The sequence below is a fragment of the Heteronotia binoei genome, chromosome 2 (assembly GCF_032191835.1).
Source record: "Heteronotia binoei isolate CCM8104 ecotype False Entrance Well chromosome 2, APGP_CSIRO_Hbin_v1, whole genome shotgun sequence".
Lineage (NCBI taxonomy): Eukaryota > Metazoa > Chordata > Lepidosauria > Squamata > Gekkonidae > Heteronotia > Heteronotia binoei.
The window spans coordinates 191,599,447-191,615,057 of record NC_083224.1 but is presented as its reverse complement, the minus strand read 5'-3'; positions in this window follow the sequence as shown (position 1 = coordinate 191,615,057).

The window sequence follows — 15,611 nt, the reverse complement described above, 5'->3', positions numbered from 1 at the left end:
GTGAAACCCTTTTTGCTGTGTGTAAAATATTGAATGATTAAACTTTATATTAAAAAAAAAATCTGAATAAATTATCCAGGAATCTCTCTGACACGGGGGCCGGTCTGTCTTATTCTGTCTGTTAATCACATTTCTGTCCTCGCCATAAGTCTACAGTGTGATATGGTGGCTAAAAAGGCAAATGCAGTTTTGGGCTGTACCAAGAGAAGTCTAGTATCCAGATCACGTGAAGTGATGGTATTGCTTTACTCTGCTCAGAGGTCTTCAGTTTTGGGCACCACATTTTAAGAAGGATCTAGACAAGCTGGAAGGGGTCCAGAGGAGGGCAACGAAGATGGTGAGGGGTCTGGAGACCGAGTCCTATGAAGAAAGGTTGAAGGAGCTGGGCATGTTTAGCCTGGAGAGGAGGCGGCTGAGAGGTGATAGGATCACCATCTTCATGTCCTTGAAGGGCTGTCCTATAGAGGATGGGGTGGAATTGTTTTCTGTGGCCCCAGACGGCAGGACCAGAACCAGTGGGTTGAAATTAAATCAAAAGAGTTTCTAGCTCAACATTAGGAAGAACTTCCTGACCGTTAGAGCGGTTCCTCAGTGGAACAGGCTTCCTCCTCGGGAGGTGGTGGGCTCTCCTTCCTTGGAGGTTTGACAGCAATGAAGAAGAAGAAGATGATATTGGATTTATATCCCGCCCTCCACTCCGAAGTGTCTCAGAGCGGCTCCTTTACCTTCCTCCCCCACAACAGACACCATGTGAGGTGGGTGGGGCTGGAGAGGGCTCTCCCAGCAGCTGCCCTTTCAAGGACAACCTCTGCCAGAGCTATGGCTGACCCAAGGCCATTCCAGCAGCTGCAAGTGGAGGAGCGGGGAATCAAACCCGGTTCTCCCAGATAAGAGTCCGCACACTTAACCACTACACCAAACTGGTTCCTGTGAATTTAGGGGGAGGGGTTTGTGAGTTTCCTGCATTGTGCAGGGGGTTGGACTAGATGACCCTGGAACTCCCTTCCAACTCTGTGATTCTATAGCAAAGCGTAGGCAAGGATCCACAGCCATTTCCAGCAAACAGGCCCTCACCTGGATAGCGCAGGGTCAGCCCTGCCTATTATTTGGGTGGGTTGTTGTGACGCAGAGGCAGGCAATGGGAAAGAACCTTGCAAACATCTCTTGCCTTAAAAACAACTCTAGCTTGCCACGGAGCGGTGCATAACGCTAGAACTAGAACTTCTGGCTGCCAAACAATCATCGGATCTCCTAGCTGTTCTGAGAGCCAATTTGGTGCAGCGGTTAAGTGGGCAGACTTTAATGGGAGAGAACCGGGTTCGATTCCCCACCTGCACCTGCTGAGTGACCCTGAGTCAGCCACAGAGCTGCTCTCAAGTGGCTCTCTCAGCCCCACCTGCCTCACAGGGTGTCCGATTGTGGGGAGGGGAAAGGAAAGAGACTGCTCTGAGTGACGGGTGGGGTATAAATCCAGTCTCCTCCTCCTCTTAGGCCTTGGGTTAGCCATAGCTCTCACAGAGGTTGTCCTTAAAAGGGCAGCTGCTGTGAGAGCCCTCTCAGCCCCACCTACCTCACAGGGTGTCTGTTGTGGGGGGAGAAGATATAGGAGATTGTAAGCCGCTCTGAGTCTCTGATTCAGAGAGAAAGGCGGGTTATAAATCTGCAGTTCTTCTTCTCTTCTACACACACTGCCATAGGATAATTATTATTATTCCAGCAGAAGGGTGTATGAGTGCAGACCTCTTTCCACACAGCTCTCTGGTAGGCTTTTGGGTGTCCAGGGCAACATTCCCTCTAAGCTGCAGTCTTGTGAGCAAAAACTCTACTTTGTGAGCTGCTGGCATCAAAGTTGTGAGCTCCTGCACAAATTAAGTGTGCTCTGGGGTCATCCTTCCTGAGCTGAGACAAAAAGGTGTGAGCTGGAGGCTAAAAATCTGCGAGCTAGCTCACGCTAACTCAGCTGAGAGGGAACACTGGTCCTGGGTGCCATTCAACACCACCAACCTCAGAGGAAAGGCAATAAGAAAAAGGTAAAGGTGGCACCTGGGTTTCTTGCCCACTGTGTGACACAGAGTGTTGGACTGGATGGGCCACTGGCCTGATCCAACATGGCTTCTCTTAGGTTCTTATGTGACACAGAGTGTTGGACTGGATGGGCCACTGGCCTGATCCAACATGGCTTCTCTTATGTTCTTATGTGACACAGAGTGTTGGACTGGATGGGCCATTGGCCTGATCCAACATGGCTTCTCTTATGTTCTTATGTGACACAGAGTGTTGGACTGGATGGGCCACTGGCCTGATCCAACATGGCTTCTCTTATGTTCTTATGTGACACAGAGTGTTGGACTGGATGGGCCATTGGCCTGATCCAACATGGCTTCTCTTATGTTCTTATGTGACACAGAGTGTTGGACTGGATGGGCCACTGGCCTGATCCAACATGGCTTCTCTTATGTTCTTATGTGACACAGAGTGTTGGACTGGATGGGCCACTGGCCTGATCCAACATGGCTTCTCTTATGTTCTTATGTGACACAGAGTGTTGGACTGGATGGGCCACTGGCCTGATCCAACATGGCTTCTCTTATGTTCTTATGTGACACAGAGTGTTGGACTGGATGGGCCATTGGCCTGATCCAACATGGCTTCTCTTATGTTCTTATGTCTGGGGCAGTGATGCTCTGTATTCTTGGGGCTTGGGGGGAAGGGCACAGTGTGAGGGCTTCTAGTGTCCTGGCCCCACTGATGGACCTCCTGATGGCACCTGGGTTTTTTTGGCCCCTGTGTGACACAGATTGTTGGCCTGAATCGGCCATTGGCCTGATCCAACATGGCTTCCCTTATGTCTGGGGCAGCAATGCTCTGTATTCTTGGTGCTTGGGGGGAAGGGCAAAGTGGAAGGGCTTCTAGCCCCACTTGTGAACCTCCTGATGGCACTTGGGTTTGTTTGTTTTTTGGCCACTATGTGACACAGAGTGTTGGACTGGATGGGCCATTGGCCTAATCCAATATGGCTTCTCTTATGTTCATCTGTCTGGGGCAGGCAGTGATGCTCTGTATTCTTGGTGCTTGGGGGGGCACAGTGGGAGGGCTTCTAGTATCCTGGCTCCACTGATGGACCTCCTGATGGTGCCTGCTTTTTGGCCACTGTGTGACACAGAGTGTTGGGCTGGATGGTCACTGACCTGATCCAACATGGCTTCTGTTATGTTCTTATGTTCTCTCCTCTCCTCACCCTTGGCGTGAGTCTCTCTCGGCCTTTCCAGGGACTGTTTCTCTGGGGCTCTTCTGAGCCAGGGCTTTGCCTGATTTATTTATTTAGTGGCTTCATTTATAGTCTGCCTTGACAGCTGAGACTCAAGGCTGATTGGAGTTAGAAGAAAGAACAAGACCAAAAGGCCGTTGTAATCCACACAGCAAACAGTGCAAAAAAACTGTTACAAAATTAGAGAACAATGAAATAAAAGCAGGATAATACATTTAATAAACAATGCAGTATTTTTTGAGAACTGCCTAATGTTTCTTCACGAGCATTAAACCAGACCTCTACTCCCTTCATAAGAAGTGCGCTTCTGAACAATTCTATTTTAGTGCCACCCAATTCTCTTTATTAAAAGGTATTAACCGGCACCCTGAATTGAACCTGGAAATAATTTGGTAACCACTGAAGCAATTACAGCATGGGTGTTGCATGCATTCTGGGCCTAGCAGCCAACAGTAATGCAACCTGTGGCATTTTGTATCAGCCAGTATGGTGTAGTGGTTAAATGTAGACTGAAATCTGGAAGAACTAGGTTTGATTCCCCACTTCTCCACCTGCACCCTCTGGGTTACCTTGGGACAGTCACAGTTCTTGAAAGAGCTGCTCTCTCAAGCGTAGGTCTCAAAACAGCTCTCTCAGCTCCACCAACCTCACAGGCCAATGCCCCCTCCAGTCCAACACTCTGTGTCACACAGTGGCCAAAAAAACAGCAGCCCTCCCACTGTTGCCTCCCAAGCTCCAAGAATACAGACCATCACTGATGCAGACATAAGAACATAAGAGAAGCCATGTTGGATCAGGCCAATGGCCCATCCAGTCCAACACTCTTGTGCCACACAGTGGCCAAAAAACCCAGGTGCCATCAGGAGGTCCACCAGTGGGGCCAGGACACTAGAAGCCCTCCCACTGTGCCCCCCAAGCACCAAGAATACATAGCATCACTATCCCAGACATAAGAACAGCCATGTTGGATCAGGCCAATGGCCCTTCCAGTCCAATACTCTGCATCACACAGTGGTCAAAAACCCCAGGTGCCATCAGGAGGTCTACCAGTGGGGCCAGAACTCCAGCAGCCAAGAATACAGAACATCACTGCCGCAGACATAGAAGCCCTCCCACTGTGCCCCGCCAAGCACCAAGAATACAGAGCATCACTGCCGCAGACATAAGAACATCAGAGAAGCCATGCTGGATCAGGCCAATGGCCCATCCAGTCGCACAATCTGTGTCACATAAGAACATAAGAGAAGCCATGTTGGATCAGGTCAATGGCCCATCCAGTCCAACACTCTGTGTCACATAAGAACATAAGAGAAGCCCTGCTGGATCAGGCCAATGGCCCATCCAGTCCAACACTCTGTGTCACATAAGAACATAAGAGAAGCCCTGCTGGATCAGGCCAATGGCCCATCCAGTCCAACACTCTGTGTCACATAAGAACAGAAGAGAAGCCCTGCTGGATCAGGCCAGTGGCCCATCCAGTCCAACACTCTGTGTCACATAAGAACATAAGAGAAGCCCTGCGGGATCAGGCCAATGGGCCCTCCAATCCAACACTCTGTGTCACATAAGAACATAAGAGAAGCCATGTTGGATCAGGCCAGTGGCCCATCCAATCCAACACTCTGTGTCACATAAGAACATAAGAGAAGCCCTGCTGGATCAGGCCAGTGGCCCATCCAGTCCAACACTCTGTGTCACATAAGAACATAAGAGAAGCCCTGCTGGATCAGGCCAATGGCCCATCCAGTCCAACACTCTGTGTCACATAAGAACATAAGAGAAGCCCTGCTGGATCAGGCCAGTGGCCCATCCAGTCCAACACTCTGTGTCACATAAGAACACAAGAGAAGCCATGTTGGATCAGGTCAATGGCCCATCCAGTCCAACACTCTGTGTCACATAAGAACATAAGAGAAGCCCTGCTGGATCAGGCCAATGGCCCATCCAGTCCAACATTCTGTGTCACACAGTGGCCAAAAAAAACCAGGCGCCATCAGGAGGTCCATCAGTGGGGCCAGGACACTAGAAGCCCTCCCACTGTGCCCCCCCCCCCAAAGCACCAAGAATACAGAGCATCACTGCCCCAGACATAAGAACGTAAGAGCAGCCATATTGGATCAAGCCAATGGCCCCTCCAGTTCAACACTCTGTGTCACACAGTGGCCAAAAAACTCAGGTGCCATCAGGAAGTCCACCGGCGGGGACAGTAGGGGGGGGGGCAACCCCAGAGCTACCAGAGGGTTCTCTCCAGGCAATGCCCCCTCCCCGATTTGTCCAACCCTAGCTGAAGATTGATTGGGGGGGGCGGAGTTTTGTAGCTGGCAGCTTCCAACTGGGAGGTGTGACAACTGACAATGATCAGGGAAGTCATTAGAATTTTAAAGTGTTGCTTTGGGGAGGGGAGGGCAGGATAATGAGCACCTGCCCAATCCTTGCAGATTTACCTTCCTGGAACCTTTCTCCAGGATGCCCAAGCTGTCCACCATCACCTACAAACTGGTCTGGTGCAAAGCGCTCCTCCCGCCCCCCCCCCCCCCGTAAACTTTCGGGCAGCTGCTTTGGACAAGGTGCCCCCCCCCCGTGCATGACCTTTCTGCCCCTCTCCAGGAGCACGAGCCCCCTCACCTGGACTGGAGCGCTTTGGCCGAAGGGCTGGGGGAGGGCGTCTGGCCTAGCGCTTGAGGGTTATCAGAAAACGGGGGGAGCGGGAGGGAAATGTCCGCTGGGCACTCCATTCAACCCTGTGGAGACCAGTTCCCATAGGGTATAATGGAGAATTGATCCGTGGGTATCTGGGGAGACTGTTTTTTGAGGTAGATGCACCACATTTTCAGCATAGCATTCTATGTCTCTCCTCAAAATGCCCCCCAAGTTTCAAAACGATGGAATCAGGGGGTCCCGTTTTAGGAGCCCCCAAAAGAGGCGCCCCTATCCTTCGTTATTTCCAAAGGAGGGAAGGCATTAAAAAAGGCCCCTTTAACGGGATGGCCAAAACTCCCTTCGGAGTCCCATCGTGCTTGCCCCTGGCCCCACCCCCCAAAGCCCCCAGACATTTCTTGCACTGGACTTGGCAACCCTACCTGCTCCTGCCCCCCTCGGCGGCTCCTCTTTGCTCCAGCCAGGGCTGCAGCCTGCGGGGGACAAGAAGTTGTGGGGCACGTGGCCGCCGGGGCCGTCCGAGGAAACCGCCGTCGGTCGTTCCTTGCAGTGCCTGCCGCCCCCCGGCCCTTCTCCTCTGGCCCCACCGCTGCGCGCAGGCGGAGAGCTTGAGAGGCGTTTGCAGCGCCGCCCCGACGAGGCCCCCTCTGCCCCTCGGGCGGGACAAACCTGTCGGGAAGCTGCGAGCCGTTGCAAGCATCCCCTCCTTCGCAGCTGCATTAAAATAGGGGGGGGGGGAGAGTCTCTGGAGCGGGTGCCTTGTACGCCTCCCCGGAGAGGCAAGGGCTCTACCCTGCGCAGCAGCAAGAAGAACCGCGTCAAGGGCGCGAGGCTGCAGGCAGCAGCCACCCGTCTAGCCAAGCCAGCAAGAAAGACAGAAGGCCTTCGACGGCACGCGGCGGCGAGAGGGGGAGGGGGGGCCGCCCCAACCAAGGGGAAAGGGGGGCAGGGTGGGAAGGGAAGCGCCCTCCTCCTCCTCCTCGCGGAGCCTTGCCCAAAAGATGCCGTCGAAGGAGGAGGCCCAGCAGCAAGACCTCCAGGGGGAAGCAGCAGCAGAACCCCACCCCCCTGCCTTGGTTTGGTGTAGTGGTTAAGTGCGTGGACTGTTATCTGGGAGAACGGGGTTTGATTCCCCACTCCTCCACTTGCACCTGCTGGCATGGCCTTGGGTCAGCCATAGCTCTGGCAGAGGTTGTCCTTGAAAGGGCAGCTGCTGGGAGAGCCCTCTCAGCCCCACCCACCTCACAGGGTGTCTGTTGTGGGGGAAGAAGATAGAGGAGATTGTAAGCCGCTCTGAGTCTCTGATTCAGGGAGAAGAGCGGGATATAAATCTGCAATTCTTCTTCTTCTTCTCCCCCCACCTGACCCCATTCACCCAACCGCGGGGGGGGGGGGCAGCACGCCCACACCCCCGGAGGGGCCTTCGGAGGGAGATACAGGAGATTGTAAGCCGCTCTGAGTCTCTGCTTCAGGGAGAAGGGCGGGATATAAATCTGCAATTCTTCTTCTCCCCCTCCCCACCCCGCCCCACTCGCCCAACCGCGGAGGGGCAGCACGCCCACACCCCCAGGGGGCAACCCTGGCCTTGGGCTGCGCGAGAAGGGGCAAGCGCCGCTTCTTGCCGTCCACTCGCCCCCCCCCCCCCACTCTCTGGGTCCAGCCCCACCGGGGAGGGGGCAGCGGCCAGGGGGGGTCCTCCTCCCTGCTCCGCCTCCTGCTGCGGCTTGCCCGGCCCGCCCCGTCCTCCTCCTCGTCTCCCAGTGGCGGCCGGCGGGCGGGCAGGCAGGCAGGCGAGGCCGGGGCTGGCGGGGCCATGGCGGACTCGCTGCTCAACCACTCGTGGCCCTCCTTCTCCCGCCGCTGGATGAAGAGGTGGACCTTCAAGCGAGGTGAGCCCGGGAGAGAGCAGAGGGCGCCCTCGAGGCCCGGCAGGGGAGGGGAGGAGGCCCCGGGGGTCCCAGCCCCCCTCCCCCGTCTCCCTCCCGCAGGCCTCGCCTTTTATGGGCTGCTGCTTCCTGCGCCCTGCAGGGGGGGCCTCTCCTGCCGGCCGGGGCCACTCTCTGTCCTGACGAGGACCCTGCTGCTGGGGGGGAGGGGGGGTCCCCTCCTGCCGACTCCTCTTGCAGCCAGTGGGGCGACCCGGCTGAAGTACTGCGGGGGGGGGGGGGTGTTTCCCCCGCCAGGCCCCCTCCTCTGCCGGGAGGTTTGGGGCGGGAGCAGCTTCCAGCAGCGCTTGGGGGCCTCCTCTCTCTCACCCCCCCCCCCCATAGGGAAGGCAAGGAGCTCCGGAGCGGGGCCAGAGCCAGGATTTTACAAGTCAGAGGGGAAGTTTTGGAAAAGTCCGGGGGGGGGGGGCGCCCTGTCCCATCCACTGCGCGGTGGGGGGGGGGGGGGGGCTTGCCGCTTCTCAGGAGCTTTCTGGGGTGGGGGCAGAAGCTGGAGGCTCTGAAAGTGGCCAGGTGGAGGCAGCCAACTTTGGAGTCGAGAAGGGGCTGGGCCTTGCGTGCGAGCAGGGGGGGGCTTTCCTTCCACCTGCCTCTCCCCCCCACTCCAGCGCTTTGCAGTCAGCAGCTCCATCCGCCCCCCCCCCCTCCCGGGCCCATTCCACACGGCTTCTTTTGCTTCTCCCTCTCCCTCTTCTCCACTTGCTGCTTTTGCTATTGCAGTGCACTGTGCTCTGGTCAGCTCTCCCAGCCCCACTTTGGAGGCTCAGCCATGGCAAAAAAAAGGGGGGGGGCAAGCAGGCTGCCTCGTGGAGGACCCCCTGGAAGTAAGGGGGCAGTGGGAGGAACCGGCAGAACCCCCTGGATCCGCAGTCTGGACGATGGCTGCGTCCGTCTCCAGAGAGGGACACACCCAAGGCCAAAGATTAGGTAGCAGAGATATACATTTTATAAAGAACACGGACAAAACACAAATATATATGTTTTTGAAAAACTTAAAACATGGTTAAAACGTTAGCACTCGTTGGTCTTCAAGATGCTTTCTTTGTATTTCTCCCATGGGGTCCGGGGAACCGAGCAAAGGAAGCTCTGGCTCTTTCCTTCCTTCCCCAGGGGACTGGAGGGGGAGGAGCCTCAGCCAATAGAAGGAAGAGAGGCTTGGCTCAGTAGCTCTGCTGTGCAATTGAGAGAGCCTGGCAAAGCCAGCTGTTCCTCTCCCCTTCCTCCCCGAGGGAGGAGCCTCAGCCAGTGTAGCTCCTGTGCAATTAAGCAAGTCTTGCAGATCAAGTTGTTATGCGGAAGGAAGCGAGAAGGAAGCAGATGACAGCCAGTTGCTTGGGGGCCTGATAGGAGCCCTCCGGGGGCCTGACGTGGCCCCTGTACTGCATGTTTGACACCCCTGCTTCAATAGAAAATGGGTTGCTATTTGCCAAGTGGTGTCCTTTCGTTCCGTCCCATGAAAAGCTTCAGCTCCCCATTTCCACACACTAAAACTCCGTTAAAGGGACAGTTTCTCTCCAGGTTGTTAGCTGCCCTACAACTGTGTGGGTGGAGGACACGGGAAATCCAAACTTTCCCGCACATCCAGGCTTTGCTATTATTTTCTCCAAAACTTTGAAGTGAAGCCCGTTGGGGAGGGATCAGAGAAAGGCTGGGGAAGCCCCAAGAGGTGTGTGAATGCCCCACGATGCCAAAGGCAGGGGAGGAAAGCCATAAATTCTGCATAACGTCTGCAGGGGCTGTCAGTGAGGCAGCCAGAGGGGCTGTTCCTTCAAGGAAGCCTGCCACCCGCGTCCACCACGGCTGAGGTCTTGGCCACCCGGCAGAGCCGTGAAATAGCAATGGCTGCCAGGAAGGCACAAAGTCAGTCAACGTGCCAGCTGCCTGGGTCTCCAAGAAAGCAGTGATGTGAGGGCCCTGGCCCGGATTGGGCCCGGCTGCCAACCCAGTGACCTCCTCAGATCTCAGAAGCTCTGCAGGGACAACTCTGGCAAGTCCTTGAATGGAAGACCTCCTGGGAATACCAGCAGTCGGGGGGGGGGGCAGGGCAGGCTTTATCCAGCCACCTCCCTGAATATCCAGCAGGGGTCAGTCTCCAGAGGTCACCGTGACTTCCAGGTGCACACTCCTGGACATTTTTAAAAATCCCACAAAGAAAGAAGACAAGTTGTGTGGGTTGTCTGATCGGAGGAGTCTCCATTTTGGCAACATACCCCAGCCCTAGAGCGCTAGACCCAGGGAATCTCCACCACTGGCTCTGTTCTTGGTGGGGTCGCAAGAGGAGTCCATCTCTCTGACTCTCTCTCTTTGTCACTCTTCTCTGTCTGCCTATCTCTCTCTCTCTGTCTCTCTCTCTGTCTGCCTCTCTCTGTCTCTGTCTGTCTGTCTCTCTCTGTCTGCCTGTCTCTGTCTCTCTCTCTCTCTCTCTCTCTCTCTGCCTCTCTCTCTCTGTCTCTTTGTCTTTCTCTCTCTCTGTCTGTCTGCCTGTCTTTCTCTGTCTGCCTCTCTCTCTTTGTCTCTCTCTCTGCCTCTCTCTGTCTCTTTGTCTTTCTCTCTGTCTCTCTCTCTCTCTGTCTGCCTGTCTGTCTCTCTCTCTGCCTCTCTCTCTGTCTCTCTGTCTGTCTGCCTGTCTGTCTCTGTCTGTCTCTTTCTGTATGCCTCTCTGTCTCTTTGTCTCTCTCTGTCTTTGTCTTTCTCTCTCTCTCTCTCTCTTTCTGTCTGTCTCTCTCTCTCTGTCTCTTTGTCTTTCTCTCTCTCTGTCTCTCTCTCTGTTTGCCTGTCTGTCTCTGTATGCTTCTCTGTCTCTTTGTCTCTCTCTCTGCTTCTCTCTCTGTCTTTCTCTCTCTCTGTCTCTCCGTGTGCCGTGCTACCAATTACTCAGCAGCTCAGAGCCTCAGCCTCTCCTTCTCTCCAGCCCCCTCCCCGCTGCTTTCTGCCCCTGGTCTGCTTGTGCTGCCTAGAACTGGCTTGACTCAGACTGGAGTGTGGTGTGTGTGTGTGTGGGGGGGGGGGGTGGCGGCTCTGTTCTCCTCCCGAAGGGCAGCCTGTGCATTGCCTAAAATGGTCTCTCGCCCCAGGGCTCTGTCTGTCTCCGTGGCAGCTTCTCTGGCTCCCAGGGGCTGAGCCCCCCTGTGCCTGAGGAGGGGGGAGGCAGGGCAGGAGGGGGGCAGCTCTGCCTCAGCCCTGGGCCTCTGTGAGGGATGCCAGCAGCAGCGCAGGAAGGAGGCCTCTGCCAGACCTGTCCTTGGAGCCCCCCTCCCTCTCACTGCCCCTCTTTGGGCCAAGCCACACAGGACAACGCCAGGTGTGTTGCAGGGAAGGATTATGGTTGCCAACCTCTAGGTGGTCCCTGGAGAACCTGGCTGATTGGGGGGAGGGATGCCACCCTCCAGGTGGGACCTGGGGATTCCCTGGAATCACATGCTGGAGAGATCCCTCCCCCCTGGAGAAAATGGATGCCCTAGAGCCAACCCCCGAGCCATGGACCAGTAGTGGCCCGTGGCCTGTTAGCAACTGGGCCGTGAGTTCTATAATTATTTCATTATATATTACAATGTAGCAGTAATAACAACAAGAGGAAGAAGACGACGATATTGGATTTATATCCTGCCCTCCACTCTGAATTTTAGAGTCTCAGAACGGCCTACAATCCCCTTTCCCTTCCTCCCCGACAACAGACACCCTGTGAGGTGGGTAGGGCTGAGAGAGCACTCCCAGCAGCTGCCTTTTCAAGGACAGAGTCTCAGAGCGGTTCACAATCTCCTTTTCCTTCCTCCAGCACAACAGACACCCTGTGAGGTGGGTGGGGCTGAGAGGGCTTTCACAGCAGCTGCCCTTTCAAGGACAGAGTCTCAGAGCGGTTCACAATCTCCTTTCCCTTCCTCCCTCACAACAGACACCCTGTGAGGTGGGTGGGGCTGAGAGGGCTTTCACAGCAGCTGCCATTTCAAGGACAGAGTCTCAGAGCAGTTCACAATCTCCTTCCCCTTCCTTCCACACAACAGACACCCTGTGAGGTGGGTGGGGCTGAGAGAGCTCTCCCAGAAGCTGCTTTCAAGGACAGAGTCTCAGAATGGCCTACAATCTCCTTTCCCTTCCTCCCCCACAACAGACACCCTGTGAGGTGGGTGGGACTGAGAGAGCTCTCACAGCAGCTGCCCTTTCAAGGACAGAGTCTCACAGTGGCCTACAATCTTCTTTCTCTTCCTCTCCCACAACAGACACCCTGTGAGGTGGGTGGGGCTGAGAGAGCTCTCCCAGCAGCTGCCCTTTCAAGGACAGAGTCTCAGAGCGGCCTACAATCTTCTTTCCCTTCCTCTCCCACAACAGACACCATATGAAGTGGGTGGGGCTGAGAGAGCTCTCCCTGAATTGCCCTTTCAAGGACAACTCCAACGAGAACTCTGCCTGACACAAGGCCATTCCAGCAGCTGCAAGTGGAGGAGTGGGGAATCAAACCCGGTTCTCCCAGATAAGAGTCTGCACACTCCACCAGGACATCATACTAATAGAAATAAAGTGCATAATTGTATCATCCCGAAACCATTGCCCCTCCCCCCCCCCCGTCCCTGGAAAAACTGTCTCCCACAAAACTGATCCCTGGTGCCAAAAAGGTTGGGGACCGCTGCTCTAGAAGGGGGGCTCTATAGAAATTATACTCCACCCCCCAAATCTGGAGCTGTCCAAGCTGCTCTGGCAATACTGACAGGGATGCCACCCTCCAGGTGAGACCTGGGGATCCCCCAGAATTGCAGCTTATCTGCAGACTACAGAGGCCTTATACCCCATGGGGGCCCCTCCCTTTCCAAACTGCATCCCCAAATCTCCAGACGTTTCCCAGCCTGGATCTGGCAGGTTGAGAGCCCCCCCATCCCATGCAGGTGTCCAGGTGGGAGTTCCCCCCCCCCCCCAGTTTCTGGGCCACAAATGCCCAGCCAGAACAGTGGGGAAACCGGCTTAAGCAGCGCCGTGAGGAAGGAGAAGGTTGCCCTCCCTTTTGGGGGCTGCGCCCATTACACACAGACATGCAGCCCTTCACATAAGGCTGCTGGAAAGGAAGCAAGTGGGCTTCCTACTGGTTTGGCTCCTAGGCTCAGTAACTTAGATAGGCTTTGCAAGAGTTGAGCTATGAGAATCATCTTGCAAGACCTGAGCAGCTTCTTAACAGGTGAGGATGTAAAGTGATGATGGCATCACTTGGGTGTTTTTTGTTTGGCTCCCGTTGCAAGCTGAGGCTCTCGGTGGGTGGGTTGGGGCCTTCTTGGGTGTGCCTGCTTTTTCTGACTGGGCCTTCTAATGGAACTCTTATTTCTCTCCCCCCCCCCCAGGGTCAGAGTGCAAGCCGGGTGCACGAGGATTCACCAGCAGCACTGGCACCGTTCCTGCCCCCAGCTGTGGCAGCCCAGACGCTCGGTCTCCATCTCTGATTGCTGAGGATGAAGTTTTCTTTGGCAGCATGGCAGAGGAGAGGGTAGGTGAGCCACGGGGAAGCGGCCTGGTGGGGGTTGGCCTACAGGTCAATCGGAACCCTGTCAGGTGGGGAGGCTCACCTGACAGAGAGTTTGCCCCTGGGCAGAAAGATGAACAGGGAGGAGAGCGGGAGGGAGGGAATCTTTGGCCAGAGAAGCACGCCTTCCAGCGGCTGCCCAGACAAAGGTTTGCCACCTCGGGTTAGGCCGGGTTCCCCAAACTTTTCCAGCCTCTGAGCCCTTTCGCAATTCTGACACAGTGTGATGGCCGCAGCCCCCAAAATGGCCACAGTAGTTGGCAAAGCCCATCAGAAAATGGCTGCCATGTAGCTTTCCCTCAGTCCCTTGTGCCGCACAGCCAGTCACATCTCCAGTGGCCAATCAGAAGCCTTGGTGGGTGAAAGCCACCTTCTCCAAGCCAGCTGACGGGGCAGTGGGGGCTTTGAGAGCCATACAACGGCTGATTACAGACTGGCACTTTGGGCTGACTCAGAGACGCCTCTGAAGTTGGCCCAAAAAATCTGTTCAGACGGCAACATCTGCCGGCCGTCCTCCTGTCGTCCTCACCCTGTCCTCCAGGCGCCTGAGACCGGCTCAAAAAGCCACCACTTTCAAAGCAAATTTTTGAGCCAGCCGTTGGTTGCCTCCCCGCTGTCTGGAGGGGGAAGGGCGCAAGTGAGGCGACTTGGCGGTGTGGAACTGCCCAGCCCCCCCAAGCTGTTCCCGGGTTTTTTAAAAAGAAACCAGTCAGAGTGCTTGAGCACTCATGCGCATCAGCACTTGCCCCCAGGGGGACGGGAAAGGAATCTGGCATTTCGGTCACCTTCCCGTTTGGAGGCGCCCAGCTGCCTCTCGGACGGGATGTGGGCGGCATGCAGGTGAGTGTGTGGAGGCTCCCGGACACCTCCCAGCTGCCCCAGAATGCCCGTCTGTTCTCAGCCAATATGTGTGAAAGAGCCACAGTTTGGCCACCCCTGAGCTACATCTTATCACTACGAAAGTCACATTGTTAATGGAGATTCAGCTCCTTCTCCCTGACCTCTGGCTACCTAGACGAAGGAAGTCACCTGACTAACGGACCAATAGCATAAACAAACAAACCATCCTTTCGCCGGCTCTGTCTTCATCGCCAGACAGCCAACGTCCGCTTCCTAGGCCAGGCAGAAAATAGAGGACAGGTAAACATTTTCACCCTGTAATGACTGGAACTTAGATCATTGCAAAGACACGCGGGGCAGGAACAGAATTCCAACAGCTTTCTCTTTGAACACCTTGAATTTGGCTGAAAAGGTGACATGGCTCAGAGGAGTTTTTGATTTGAGGGAGTTCCCTGTGCGTAGCCAGGGCCGGCGCATGGGAGAACACACTCCTCACCTGCCACTCTCCTGCTTCAAATGGAGCCAGGAAGAGGCCACCTCCTGCTGTCTTGTGGAGAAAGGAGGAGGCGGCCTCTTTCCAGGTCCATGGGCTGAGTGAGGGGTGGGGTGGGCTGAGCTGCACGTTCTCAAAGAAAGAAGACCTGGGCGGGGGTCAGCCTGGGCACCAGAACCCTTAGCACCGGGCCTGCATGTAGCATCAGTCTTGACCATGCACGTGAAAAGATGCCCCATCCTGGCTGGCCCACCTTGGCAAGGCCTCTCCCATTCCAGACAGCAGGCTTGGATGTAGCTGCCTCTGGAGCGACACTCCCATTGAGGCTAGATGTGGAAGAAGAAGAAGACTGCAGATTTATACCCCGCCTTTCTCTCTGAAACAGAGACACAGAGCAGCTCACAATCTCCTATATCTTCTCCCCCCACAACAGACACCCTGTGAGGCAGGTGGGGCTGAGAGAGCTCTCCCAGAAGCTGCCCTTTCAAAGACAAAGTCTCGGAGCGGCCTACAATCTCCTTTCCCTTCCTCCCCTACAACAGACACCCTGTGAGGCGGGTGGGTCTGAGAGAGCTCTCCCAGAAGCTGCCCGTTCAAGGACAGAGTCTCAGAGCGGCCTACTATCTCCTTTCCCTTCCTCCCCCACAACAGACACCCTGTGAGGTAGGTGGGGCTGAGAGAGCTCTCCCAGAAGCTGCCCTTTCAAGGACAGAGGCTCAGAGCGGCCTACTATCTCCTTTCCCTTCCTCCCCCACAACAGACACCCTGTGAGGTAGGTGGGGCTGAGAGAGCTCTCCCAGAAGCTGCCCTTTCAAGGACAGAGGCTCAGAGCGGCCTACTATCTCCTTTCCCTTCCTCCCCCACAACAGACACCCTGTGAGGTGGGTGGGGCTGGAGAGAGCT